The sequence below is a fragment of the Macrobrachium nipponense genome, chromosome 39, assembly GCF_015104395.2.
Source record: "Macrobrachium nipponense isolate FS-2020 chromosome 39, ASM1510439v2, whole genome shotgun sequence".
NCBI classification, from domain to species: Eukaryota; Metazoa; Arthropoda; class Malacostraca; order Decapoda; family Palaemonidae; genus Macrobrachium; species Macrobrachium nipponense.
This window is the reverse complement of record NC_061099.1, coordinates 22141611-22154241: the sequence shown is the minus strand read 5'-3', so window position 1 is coordinate 22154241 and position 12631 is coordinate 22141611.

Here is a 12631-nt window from a genome sequence, read left to right as displayed (position 1 = left end):
CTGGCACAACAAACCAAACAATGCACGGACAATAACATGAGACAGACTAAAGAAACTTAGCCAGCGATGACAATTGGCAATGGCTACAGAGGGGAGAGCTAAAGAAGGAAACTGAAGGAAATTGATAACAAGCGGCACAAGATCAGGCCGTAAGAAACCAAGATTATTTGTTCAAAGTACGATAGACGGAAAAATAACATCCGCTCTCCATATGTAGGAAGGGTGCAATACGAAAAATGAAACCATAAACCAACATAGCAAGTGAATTGCCCGGCACTTGCCACAGAAAACCAGTACAAAAAGAGGCATGATTCAGTGGCAAAAGCCCTCCACTGGAGCCTGTGCAAGAAAACATTCAGCTACCGTTGCATAATAAAAAGTTGGTACGAGAACAACCTCGAAGGAGTGATAGAAAACGATCAGGCAAAGATCCTCTGGGACTATGGTATCAGAACGGATAGGGTGATACGTGCCAAACAGGACCAGACGTGACGTTGATTGGACAAAGTCAAGAAGAAAGTATCATCATGATTGATGTCGCAAATACCATGGTGGACACCAGTGTTGTGAAGGAGAAAGAGAGGGAAAAAATGGATAAGTATCAAAGATCTGAAAATAGAAATAAGAACGGATATGGGATATGCCAGTGGAAATTCGTTACCCTATAATCATAGGAGCACTTGAGACACCGATCCCAAGATCCCCTGAAAAAGGGAATCTCCGAAAAACTAGAGGTCCTGAAAGTAGCTCCAGGACTGATGCAGAAGAGTGTGACTCATAGAAAACGGGCACACATAGTAAGAAAAGTGGATGGACTCCTAAGGAGGCAGGATGCAACCCGGAACCCCCCACATATAAAATACCACCCAGGTCCCCCCCCCTGAATTGGAGGACTGTGATAGGCGCAAAAAAAAAAAAAAAAAAAAAAAAAAAAAAAAACCAAAAAAAAAAAAAAATAATAATAACTAATAAAATTAATAATAATAATAATAATCTGTTGGCAAAATGGCAGAAACAAATACAACAGTCATGCATGGGCTACATAAGTTTGGAAATAAATCTCTTTCTGAAAACGCTATTCGATTCCTCTGATGAAAACTGGAATCGAACCGCATTCCCGAAAGCCTTTCTTTGTAGAGAGCTTTATTTTTGAATATTGGTTCATGTCCCCCATTGCCATGACTGTGTTACGGATTTGTTTCCCCAATAATAATAATGAATAATAATTAATAATAATAATAATAATAATAATGAATAATAATAATAATCAAATAATTAAATAAATAAGAATCCATCTGGACCTTTATGTATCAGAACAGATAGGTGTGGGGATAGGTTCCCAATAGACCAGAAACATGGACGTTGATTGTGACAAAATCAAGAAGAAAGTACTCACCTCATTGGACGTCGCCAATACCATGGGACAAACCAGAGGTAGAAGAGAAAGGAGAGAAGGAAAAGATTGATAATGTATCAGGACCTGCAAAATAGAAATAAGAAGGATATGGGATATGCCGGTGGAAATTGTACCACCCATAATCATAGGAAACACCTAGGCAACGATCCCAAGAATCCTGAAAAGGAACCTGGAAAAACTAAATGGCAAAGTAGCTCCAGGATCTCCTTGCAGAAGAGTTGTTCTTGTTAGAAAAAGAAAACCAGGCGGATGAAGCGCCTCAGTGGCGTGATCGGGCATTCCATTGAGGTGTTAGAGATATGTATTTCTGGTGTTAGAATTTCACTCTCGACGTGGTTTCGGAACGTCACGTAAAAACCGTTGCGTTCCGGTTGCTGAATAAACCACTTGGTTCTATGCAAACATAAAAACCACCAATACAAACAAACAAACAAACAAACAAGGAGGCAGGATGCAACCCGGAACCCCACACTATAAAAACCAACCCGTAGAATAGGATGACTGTGATAGAAAAAAAATTATTATTATTATAATCTTTGTTTAAAGACAATCTGTTTCCTCTCTTTTCTTGAAAAATGACTCCCAGTAAGTAACTCCTTCGTCAACCAGCCAATTACTCTTCGTTTTTGCCATATAAAAATTGGAAAACGTCAGGAAAACGTTGCTTTATACGTCGACGAGCCTGGCAGAAGACGTAGTGGTTGAAAGCTTGAGTTTTATAGTCTGCTGTTGGGCGATAAAAAGCGATAGGGCGAGAAAAAGTGACCTATACTTTTCGGGAGTTTGACGAAAACCAGTTAAACCTTTTCCGTTGAGATGCGAGAGAAATCTCTCTCTAGAGGGACGTTAATGATGATGATGATGTGATGGTGTTTTTATGATGTTCACTGATGAAGAGGGCAGTCACTATATTTGATGGTGATGGAAGGGCCTGTCAATTTTAATAATTTTTGGTTACTTAATCTTTTTTTTTTAGGCTGTAGGGAAACTTGTGGGTATGGTCACTATATAATGATGTAGATGATTATGGTGATTATGATATTTTTATGATGTTCACTGGAAGAATTGTGAAGATGGTGAAGGTAGCAGTCACTATATTTGATGGTGCTGGAAGGAGTTTTCTGTTTTAATCACATTTTTTCAGTCTGGAGGGAAACTTTTGGGTATGGTGACTAGAACGATGTTAATGGTGATGATGATAATGAGTTTATTATGATATTCACTAGAAGCATTTTTAAGATGGTTAAGGTGGCAGTCACTATACTTGATGGTGTTGGAAGGGCCTTTCAGTTTCCAGCAATTTGTCTCATGCTTTTTCCATCACTGTGATGGTGATACTATTGTGATTTCACTGGGAGAACTGTCAGGCTGATGAAGGTGGCAGTCGCTATATTTCATGGTGTTAGAAGGGCCTTCCAGTTTTAGTAATCAGTTTTGTTTACTGTAATTGTTATTTATTTCAGTCTGCAGCGAAACTTGTGGGTATGGTGACGATAGTGGTGTTGATGGTGATTCTGATGTTATCATGGTATTCGCTGGGAGAAATGTTAGGCTGGTGAAGGTGGCAGTCACTATATTGATAGGGGTAGAAGGGCCTTTCAGAGAAGTCTAACCAGAGTGAAACTTAGGTATGGTGACTATAACGATGTTGATGATGGTGATTATGATATTCACTGGAAGGATTGTGAAGTTAGTGAAGGGGCCAGTCACTATATTTGATGGTATTGGAAGGACCTTTCACTTTTAATTAACTTTGGATTTCTTTTTGTCTGGAAAAAGCTTGTGGTTATAGTGACGATAATGTTCATGTTAATGATGGTGATTCTGATATTATGATGTTCACTGGGAGAATTGTTAGGATGGTGAAGATGGCAGTCACTATATTTCATGGTGTTGAAGGGTCTTTCAGTTTTAAGCAATTTGTTTCATAATATTTCCATCACTGTAATGATGATGGTGATGTTATTATGATGTTCACTGGGAGGAATGTGAGGAGGGTGAAGCTGGCAGTCACTATATTTGATGGTGAATGGGGAACGGCTTGTGAAATTTAATCAATATAGGTTAAATGATTTATTTTCATTGTCGAGTGAAGCAATTTCGTATTTTTGCTTACTCGGGGAGTAAGCCTACAAACTACTGTTGTTGTTGGGGGTTAGGAAAGGTCTGAAAAGGGTGTTTCGCATTGAGATAAAGAGACAGGAATTTTAGGATAGGATATTTAGGATTTATTTATTAAAATGAAAATGTAAAAAATAAACTATGTGCATGTTGAGTACAGAAAAATTATTTCTAACAAAATATAGCGTATTTATTTTAACTAACGTTTTCTTGGACCAGCTGACCTACCCACTTCATATCCGCCCTGTAGGAGAGGGACGATTATAGGAATCAGCCAGTCATTGGTCAGATGGTCGACGAAAATGTGTACCAATGGAAATCTTTTTTCACCAAAAATCACCGCATGTCGATGAAAATAAATATGAAAATAGTTTTATCTTTTATTTCTGGTAAGCTAAATCTTGATACAACGTCACAAAAAAATCAGGCGAAAATAATTTAGTTTATTTCACGTTGGGATGTTTATTTTAGTTCACGAAAAATACCACAACGATAAAAATAAAGTTTTTTTTTTTTGTTCCTTTAAATCTTGATATAACAATACAGCACAAAAAAAGACGAAAACTCTATTCAGTTTATTCCTTGAGTTAATTTATTTATTTTTTGAATTGAAAAACACCTTTTGATAATAGAAATACAAATAGTAATATTTTTTCCCATTTTTAGGTCTGCTAATTCTTGATATAACAACACATAAAAAATTTAGAAGAAAATCACTAAGTCTATTTCGTGATTTTTTTTTAAGTTCTCGTAAAACCCCTTGTGACGATAAAATTAAGAATAGAAATATATATAGCTATATATATTTGTTACACTAAACCTTGCCATATCGCGAGAAAACTTAAACAAAAACTCTAAATAGTTTATTTCAGGAGTTTTTTTTCCCTTTTTTTTTAGTTCTTTTGGAGTTCATTAAAAATACTTTGTTACGATTAGAATTTTTTTAAAAAATATTTTTGGTACACTAAATCTTGATATAACATGTCACAAAAAATAAAATTAAACGAAAACTTTTGAATTTATTCCTTGAGTTTTAAGTTTTTTTTCTCTTTTTCTCTGCGTCATTAAAAAGTTTTTTCTTTTTCTTCTTTTTTAGTTTTTTGGAGTTCATTAAAAATACTCTGTTACGATTAGAAGTTTTTTATTTTTATTTTTTTTTATTTTTTTTATTTTTGGTACACTAAATCTTGATATAACATGTCACTAGAAATTAAACGAAATCTTTTGAATTTATTCCCTGAGTTTAAGTTTTTTTTTCTCTCTTTCTCTTTCTATGCGTCATTAAAAAGTAAAACGATCTTCTGGAAGAAAATCTGGCCCCTTTTTAAGGATGTGTGTTGGTATTCAATTAGGGGGTGAAACGCGAGATTTCTGCCGGTAATATCTTTCCCAGAGAGAGAGAGAGAGAGAGAGAGAGAGAGAGAGAGAGAGAGAGGTTTTGGGAAGTGTGTGTGTGAGAGAGAGAGGTAAAGAGAGAAATGGTTTGGGGAAGACAGAGAGAGAGAGAGAGAGAGAGAGGAGCGAGGAGAGAGAGAGAGATAGAGAGAGTGGGGGCGGTGGATTTTTTGGGACAGGGAAGAGAGAGAGAGAGAGAAGGAGAGAGCGAGAGAGAGAGAGAGAGAGAGAGAGAGAGAGAGGTTTGGGAAGCGTGTGTGAGAGAGAGAGGTAAAGAGAGATATGGTATGGGGAAGACTGAGAAGAGAGAGAGAGAGAGTAGTTTGGGGAAGAGTGTGTGTGTGAGAGAGAGAGAGAGAGAGAGAGAGGTAAAAAGAGAGATGGTTTGGGGAAGACTGAGAGAGAGAGAGAGAGAGAGAGAGAGAGGGGTGTTTGGGAGAGTGTGTAAGAGAAAGAGAGGTAAAGAGCTATTGTTTGGGGAAGACTGAGAGAGAGAGAGAGAGAGAGAGAGATAGGTTTGGGGAAGAGTGTGTGTGAGAGACAGAGGTAAAGAGAGAGATGGTTTGGGGAAGAGAGAGAGAAGGGGGTGCGGTTGTTGTTTGGGGAAGAGTGTAAGTGAGAGAGAGAGAGGCAAAGAGAGAGAAACTGTTTGGGGAAGAGAGAGAGAGAGAGAGGTTTGGGGAAGAGTGTGTGTGAGGGACAAGGAGTTACAAGGATTAGGATGTCTCAAAGACTAACTTGTTAGTCCGTCCGAGGAGACATCATATGGTCACTTATCTGTAGGAGCAGGTTTTACTGTTCATTCTTTGTGTCCTATTGATTTTGTCTATCTTTTAAACTTCCACATTGTTGCTGTTTACAACTTCTGGTGGCAGTTTATTCCATGTGTCACATTATCTTGTATGTAAAGAAGTTCCCGCTATGGGATGTGTTGTATCTCTTCAGTTCTAGTTTCCATCGATTATTTCTTGTCTGGTTTTCGTTTAACGTAAATAGGTTACTGTATACTTTTGTTATGCCTTTCAGTAATTTACTGATGGATGGAATTAACTTTGTGGTTCTTGCTTGTACCCCTTCTAATCTATTCATGTCTTTTCTTAGTGTTGGCGATCAAAACTGCACTGCATATTCAAGATGAGGTCTAACTATTGATGTGTAGACCTGTAGCACCGTTTCCTTGTTTCTATATTTGAACCGCCTCTTTATGTATCCCACTAGATTCTGTTCCTTCTTTTCAGCTTATATTAACTGTTTTGTGGATTTTAAGTCCTTGGTAATAATGACTCCAAGGTCCCCCTCTTGTTCTACACTATTTATGTCATTCCCAAGCAGCAGGTAGCTGGCATGAGTGTTGTTTGTTTCCTATTTGTAACACTTTACCCTTATCTACGTTAAAAGGCATTTGGTATTTTTTTGACCACCCTCCTTTTTTCATTAGATCATTTCTTAAACTTTCTACTGCATCTGGGTCTGCTGCATTTACAACTAGTTTGGTGCCATCTGCAAATTTGGCTATCCTGCTAGTTAAGCCTACATCAGTGTCATTAATGTAAATCAAAAACAACAGAGGACCAAGGACAGAACCCTGAGGAACTCCACTTGTTACATCTGCCCATTCTGTTTTCTATAAGTTAGCCAGTCTTCGATCCAGTCTGCTATTTCTCCTACAATTGCTAAAGCTGTAACTTTTGTTATTAGTTTCTTGTGTGGAACTTTGTCAAAGGCCTTTTGGAAATCTAAGTAGAGTATATCTATTGCTCTACTACTGTCGTAAATACCAAGCATGTTATGAAAAAACTCAAGAGGTTTGATAGGCAGGATCTGTTTTATCTGAAACCGTGCTGGCTATTTAACAACAAGTTGCTTTTATCAATTTAACCTGCAATTATGGACTCAAAGATCCTGCAAACAACCGACGTTAGACAGATTGGTCTATAATTTCCCGGCTCTTCTCTTGGACCTTTTTTTTGTAAACTTGGGGCGGGGACATTACCTAGTGTTTCCATGCTTTTGGTGCCTGTCTTTGTTCGCACTTTTTCTGTAGAGTTTACATAGGTGAGGAACTATGAGTTTACATAGTGAGGAACTATGTCCTCTTTTTAGCTCTTTAATTTCTCTTGGATGAATCCCATCCGGGCCAGGAGATTTGAACTTGTTGATTTTGTCATTTATTTTTTAATGTCTCTTCTGTAAATATATATTTTGTCCAGCGGTCCTGCCCCTTCATATTTAATAGCAGGTTCTGGTATTGAGGCAGTGTCTTCAATTGTGAAAACGCTAGTAAAAAACTTATTCAATAACTCTACTTTTTCCAAGTCTGAGTTCACCAGGGTACCTCTAATGTCCCTTAGGGGACCTCTGCTATTTTTTTTATTGGTTTCCTACTATTAACATGCGCAAAGAATTTTTTTGGGTTTTCTTTACAAACTATCCTCATTTATCTTTGCATTTCTTACTAATTTGTCCACCAATCTACAGAGTTCTTTATGCCTGCTTCCTTCTACTGGTGTTTTTTGTGGGTTCATTAATTTGTGCAATCTGTATCTTTCTCTTATCTTATTTTGAATTTCTCCGTTGAACCACTTCGGCTGAGGGTTGCCATTTGTTAGTATTTACCTTAATGGTATACACCATAGCGTTTTTCTGTGTATTCCTCATGCAATGGTTCCCAGTGCTTTCTATGCCTGTGTTCTCGTCGTACTCTAGATTTTTTAACGTACCCCTTTAGCTTTTTTAGGTCTTGTCGACGGTAGTCTAATCTCATTAATATCTTTTTCTCTTTTTTATTTTGAACATTAATTTGAAATGAGATAATTTTATTGTCGCTTTTGCCTAGATTTGCACCTACTGAAAGGTCAGACACTAGGTTATCATCTGTTGATAGGACGATGTCTAGTATGTTGTTTCCTCTGGTGGGTTTGTCAACCCATTGGTGGAGGAATTAATTTTTTACAAAATCTAAAACTCTCTTTCTTTCTACATTTGATGCGGATGTCATCGTGTCCCAGTGTACTGCTGCATTGAAATCTCCCATTATTGTGCAGAGTTTGTTGTTTACCTCTTGTCCTAGTAGTGCACACAGCTCCTCATCGGACATTTCTGATTGGTGGGGAGGTCTGTACACTAGTATTAGGTTTCCCTAGACTGTTTATATTGATGCCAATCACTTCTTGCATAGTTGTAATTTTACACTATTGGACTGAGGTGGTCCCTAACATATAGCATAACGCCTCCACCTTTTTTTTTTATTGAGTTTATCTTTTTTTGGACAATTTACATCCAGCTATCTGGTACTCTCCTACGAAGTCTCTTGTTGCCTCTTGTATCCATGTTTCTGTGATACCTATTATGTCTGATTCCTCACTTGCTACCAATGCTTTGAAGAGAACTACTTTGTTCCGAATTGATTGTGCATTAAACAGCGCCACTCTGAGGGACTTTTCTATCTTCTCTTTTGTCCTCAGTAGCTTTATTAGTTTCCCTCACTGTCACTGTTGACTGCAGTGCTATTACTAACCAGATTCTGGGAGCTTTCCGACTTTTTCCCTTGAAAGTTCAGTTCATTGAGGTGTTTCAAGAGGTTTTCGTTGAGAGGATGTCCTATAAGTTTTGCTTCTCCCAAATTCAAGTGAGTTCCATCACTTTTATATAGTTTTTTTTATCCCCTATAAATCTGTCCCAAAAGTTTACAAACCTAACATCTTTTTCTTGGCATATTACTTCCAGTCTGTCATTGATTCCAATTGCCTTGCTAAGGGAGTAGTGGCTTACATTGGTTCTTATAAAAATGCCGTTATCAGTTTTCTCACGGATGTTCTCTACAACATTAGTCAGGTTGGCTACAAGACCTTCTGTCTGGCCAGTTCCTCCTTCTTTTAGAAACAAGTAATTTCTTCCTCCCTGCATTATGATTGCACTTTTTCTATTATTTACCTTAATTTTTTTCACTGCCTCGGCTATCTTCTTTGCTCCTGCACCTGGGTAAAAGAATGAACTTTTCTCTTACTTCGATTTTTGGCCTCAAAATTGAAGCCCTGATCTTTTACTAACGAGTCTCCGATTAAGATTGTTTCCTCTTCTGCTTCTGAGAGCACAGCAAATCTATATGTTGTATTGATTCCTTTTGGGGGACAATTGTGTTTTCTGGCTGCTATCACTCTTCTACCAACAGCTCTCTTGAATTCATCTTTTTTATCCTTGTAAGCTTCTTTCTTTGTACCTAGTCTAGTGCTTGTTTCTGATTCATTTCTGGTTCCGGCCTTAAGCAATTATTTTCTAATCTCCACTCTACTCTCTCCGCTTTCTACTATGTTGTTGTTCAGTTCCTGTTTTTCTCTCTTAAGGTTTGTGACTTCTCTTCGTAGGTTTCCAATTTCCTTTTCCATCCTATCTTCTCCTCTCTTGCCTTCGAGTTCGTCCTTTGTCATCTCCTTTAGTTCCTTTTGATATTCTACTTCCCTCCTCAGTTTAGCTATCTCCTGATCTTGTTGACAGGAGAGACAGACACTGAGACTACCTAGCTTTGATGCGCATGCCTCTTTGTAGTCTACACACCACTTGTTTACATAGCATTTCACACATGCGTTCTTTCATTTTAACTTTTCTTAGGTCATTACTGTTTGTGCCTTGGTTTCAATATTTCTACCTGTGATTTTAATTTAGTATTGTTTCTATTGTGACCAGTTGAAAAGGAATAAAGGGGGTGGTTGAGTACTCCCACAGTCGCCTCATCCGCTTATTGATGGACAGTTTTCCATAGTTCGTCGCCAGGATACCTTTTCTAGCTGCAACACTAACATACTGTCTCCCTGTTGATAGACAATCCCAAACGTGTTGCAGCTCCCAACTGAGCAACGCAATTAACCTAAGCCAATTATTTTTTGCCAGGAGTGAACAGAAGCATCCCTTAAATTAATAAACTTCCAACAGCCATGAACAGCCAGAATCTTATGACCTGAATGCTTCTCCTCCAACCATGAAAATCCCCAAGGAATGGCCACAATGGCCACACCAGCAGGCCCCATGGGTAGGAAGTTCCACAATCAATGGCACAGAAGCTCGTCTGGAGTTTTTAGTTGGCTAGGACTCCAACAAGGCACAAAAGCTGTGCAACCTCAGAGCAGTTTAGCCTTCACTCACAGGGTAGTGGTTGCAGGGGTGGTCATTCATTATACGAAGGAGTGAGCTTAACTGGGCACAATACCAACACTCCATTTCTGCATCCCCAGTTGCCCCAGGATCCCTTCAATCCTGGTCTTTAGAAACCTGCAAGCATCTGCCCTGCGTTATTTAAAGAGGTTCCAAAGCCTCTGTTCTGATGCATGAGGTAGCTGTCAGCTCCTTACACTAATCGTATGTCTAAGTGTTATTTATATACGTTTTTTTTCGTTAAGAATTTGTATTTTCTTTTGTTTTACGTACCGGGAGGAAGTCCTTGCAGTCACAAGATGAAATAAATCAGAGAGAGAGAGAGAGAGAGAGAGAGTGGGATGGCAAGGTGGTAGAAAGGAAGTAAAGTAGAAGATTTAAAAGAGGTCGTCGCAAAAAGGTACACTGCAGGCATTACCTCCCCCTACAGATGGTTTGGAGAGAGAGAGAGAGAGACCTTACAGACCTTACAGACCTTACAGTTCGTTCGGGTTGCCCCAGGTCCCTCAGTGTGAGGCGCCTCTAATGTCTACCAGAGAGTTGCTAGTACATCTTCCGGTATATTTTGCATCTTCCAATCTTGATGGTCTGGGATGCAGTTTAGATATTTGTCGAGCTTATTCTTAAACACATCTACGCTCACTCCTGATATATTCCTCAGATGAGCTGGCAACGCATTGAATAGACGCTGCATTATCGATGCTGGTGCGTAGTGGATTAATGTCCTGTGTGCTTTCCTTATTTTTCCCTGTTATAGTTTTGGGCACTATTAATCTACCTCTGCTTGCTCTTTCTGATATTTTTAGTTTCCATGATATTTTCTGTTATTCCTTCTATCTGTTTCCATGCCTGAATTATCATGTAGCGTTCTCTTCTCCTTTCTAGACTATATAATTTTAAGGATTGTAGTCTTTCCCAGTAGTCTAGGTCCTTAACTTCTTCTATTCTAGCTGTAAAGGACCTTTGTACACTCTCTATTTGTGCAATATCCTTTTGATAGTGTGGTACCATATCATATTGCAATATTCAAGTGGACTACGAACATATGTTTTTATAAAGCATAATCATGTGTTCAGCTTTTCTTGTTTTGAAGTGCCGTAACAACATTCCCCATTTTTGCTTTTACATTTTGCCAACAGAATTGCTATTTGATCATTGCATACATGTTGCCTATTCATCATCACACCAAGGTCTTTAACTGCTTCCTTATTTGTGATTGTCTCATTTATTGTAGGTCCCCTATATGCATCTAGCTTTCCTTCTCTGTCTCCATAATTTATTGATTCAAATTTATCAGAGTTAAATAACCATCCTATTTACCTCTGCCCAATCATATACTTTGTTAAGGTCTCTTTGTAGAGCGTTCCTATCTTCATCACAAGTAATTTCTCTACTTATTCTTGTGTCATCAGCGAAACTACTCACTACCGAATCCTTAACATTACTGTCTATGTCTTCAATCATAATAACAAACAATATTGCAGCTAGCACCGTACCTTGTGGCACACGGATATTACCTTGGTTTCATCCGATTTCTCATCGTTTTTGCAATAACTATCCTGTTTTCTGTTTGTGTAAAAATTCTTTTAACCATCTTCCTACTTTATCTACGATATTGTGTTTTCTAATTTTCTTTGCTAATATATTATGGTCTACTTTGTCAAAAGCTTTTGCAAAGTCTAGATAAACCACATCTGTTCATTTCCGCTTTTCATATTTTTGAATATGTTCTCACGGTGGACTAACAGTTGGGTTTGTGTACTTTTTCCGGGTACGAAACCGTGTTGTCCCTATAAATTAAACAAATTATTTTTTATTAAATGTTTTCATAATATTTTTCTTCATTACCCTTTCATACACTTTCATAATATGTGATGTTAGACTCACAGGCCTATAATTAGTTGCCTCTAGTCTTGATCCACTTTTGAAAGTAGGGGTGATATATTGCTAATTTGTGCTCATCATAAAATCTTGCCTGTATCTACACTTTGTCTTAATAATATTGCAATGGCTTTGCGATAGAATGAACTACTTTCTTTAACAAAATAGCAGGGACTCCATCCGGCCCTGCAGCAGCTCCATTTTTAATTTCATTAATTGCCTGCACAACATCAGCTTCATTAATTTCTATGTCAGCTAAATATTCACTATTTTCTTCCCTTACTTCTATATCATTATCTTCATTATCTATTCTAGGGGTGAATTCTCTCTTATATCGTTCTGCCAGTTATGTTGCAAATTTCCTTTTTTTCATTCGTTAATCTCCCTTCAATTCTCAGAGGGCCTATTTCTATTCTTCTTTTATTCATCTTCTTCGCATATGAGTATAATAGTTTGGGGGTTTTGCTTGATATTTAATAGGGTTTTTTCTTCCAAGTCCCGTTTTTCATTTTCTTTTGATTGTATAATCTTTTGTTCTGCATTTTCTATCTTACTTTTTAGTTCTATAACTTTCCATGCATTTTTTTTCTTTTCTTTTTTGCAAGACCTTTTTTCCACTTTCTGATTTTCTGGAACAAGATCCTTCTGTCTCTTGGTATGCATGAATGA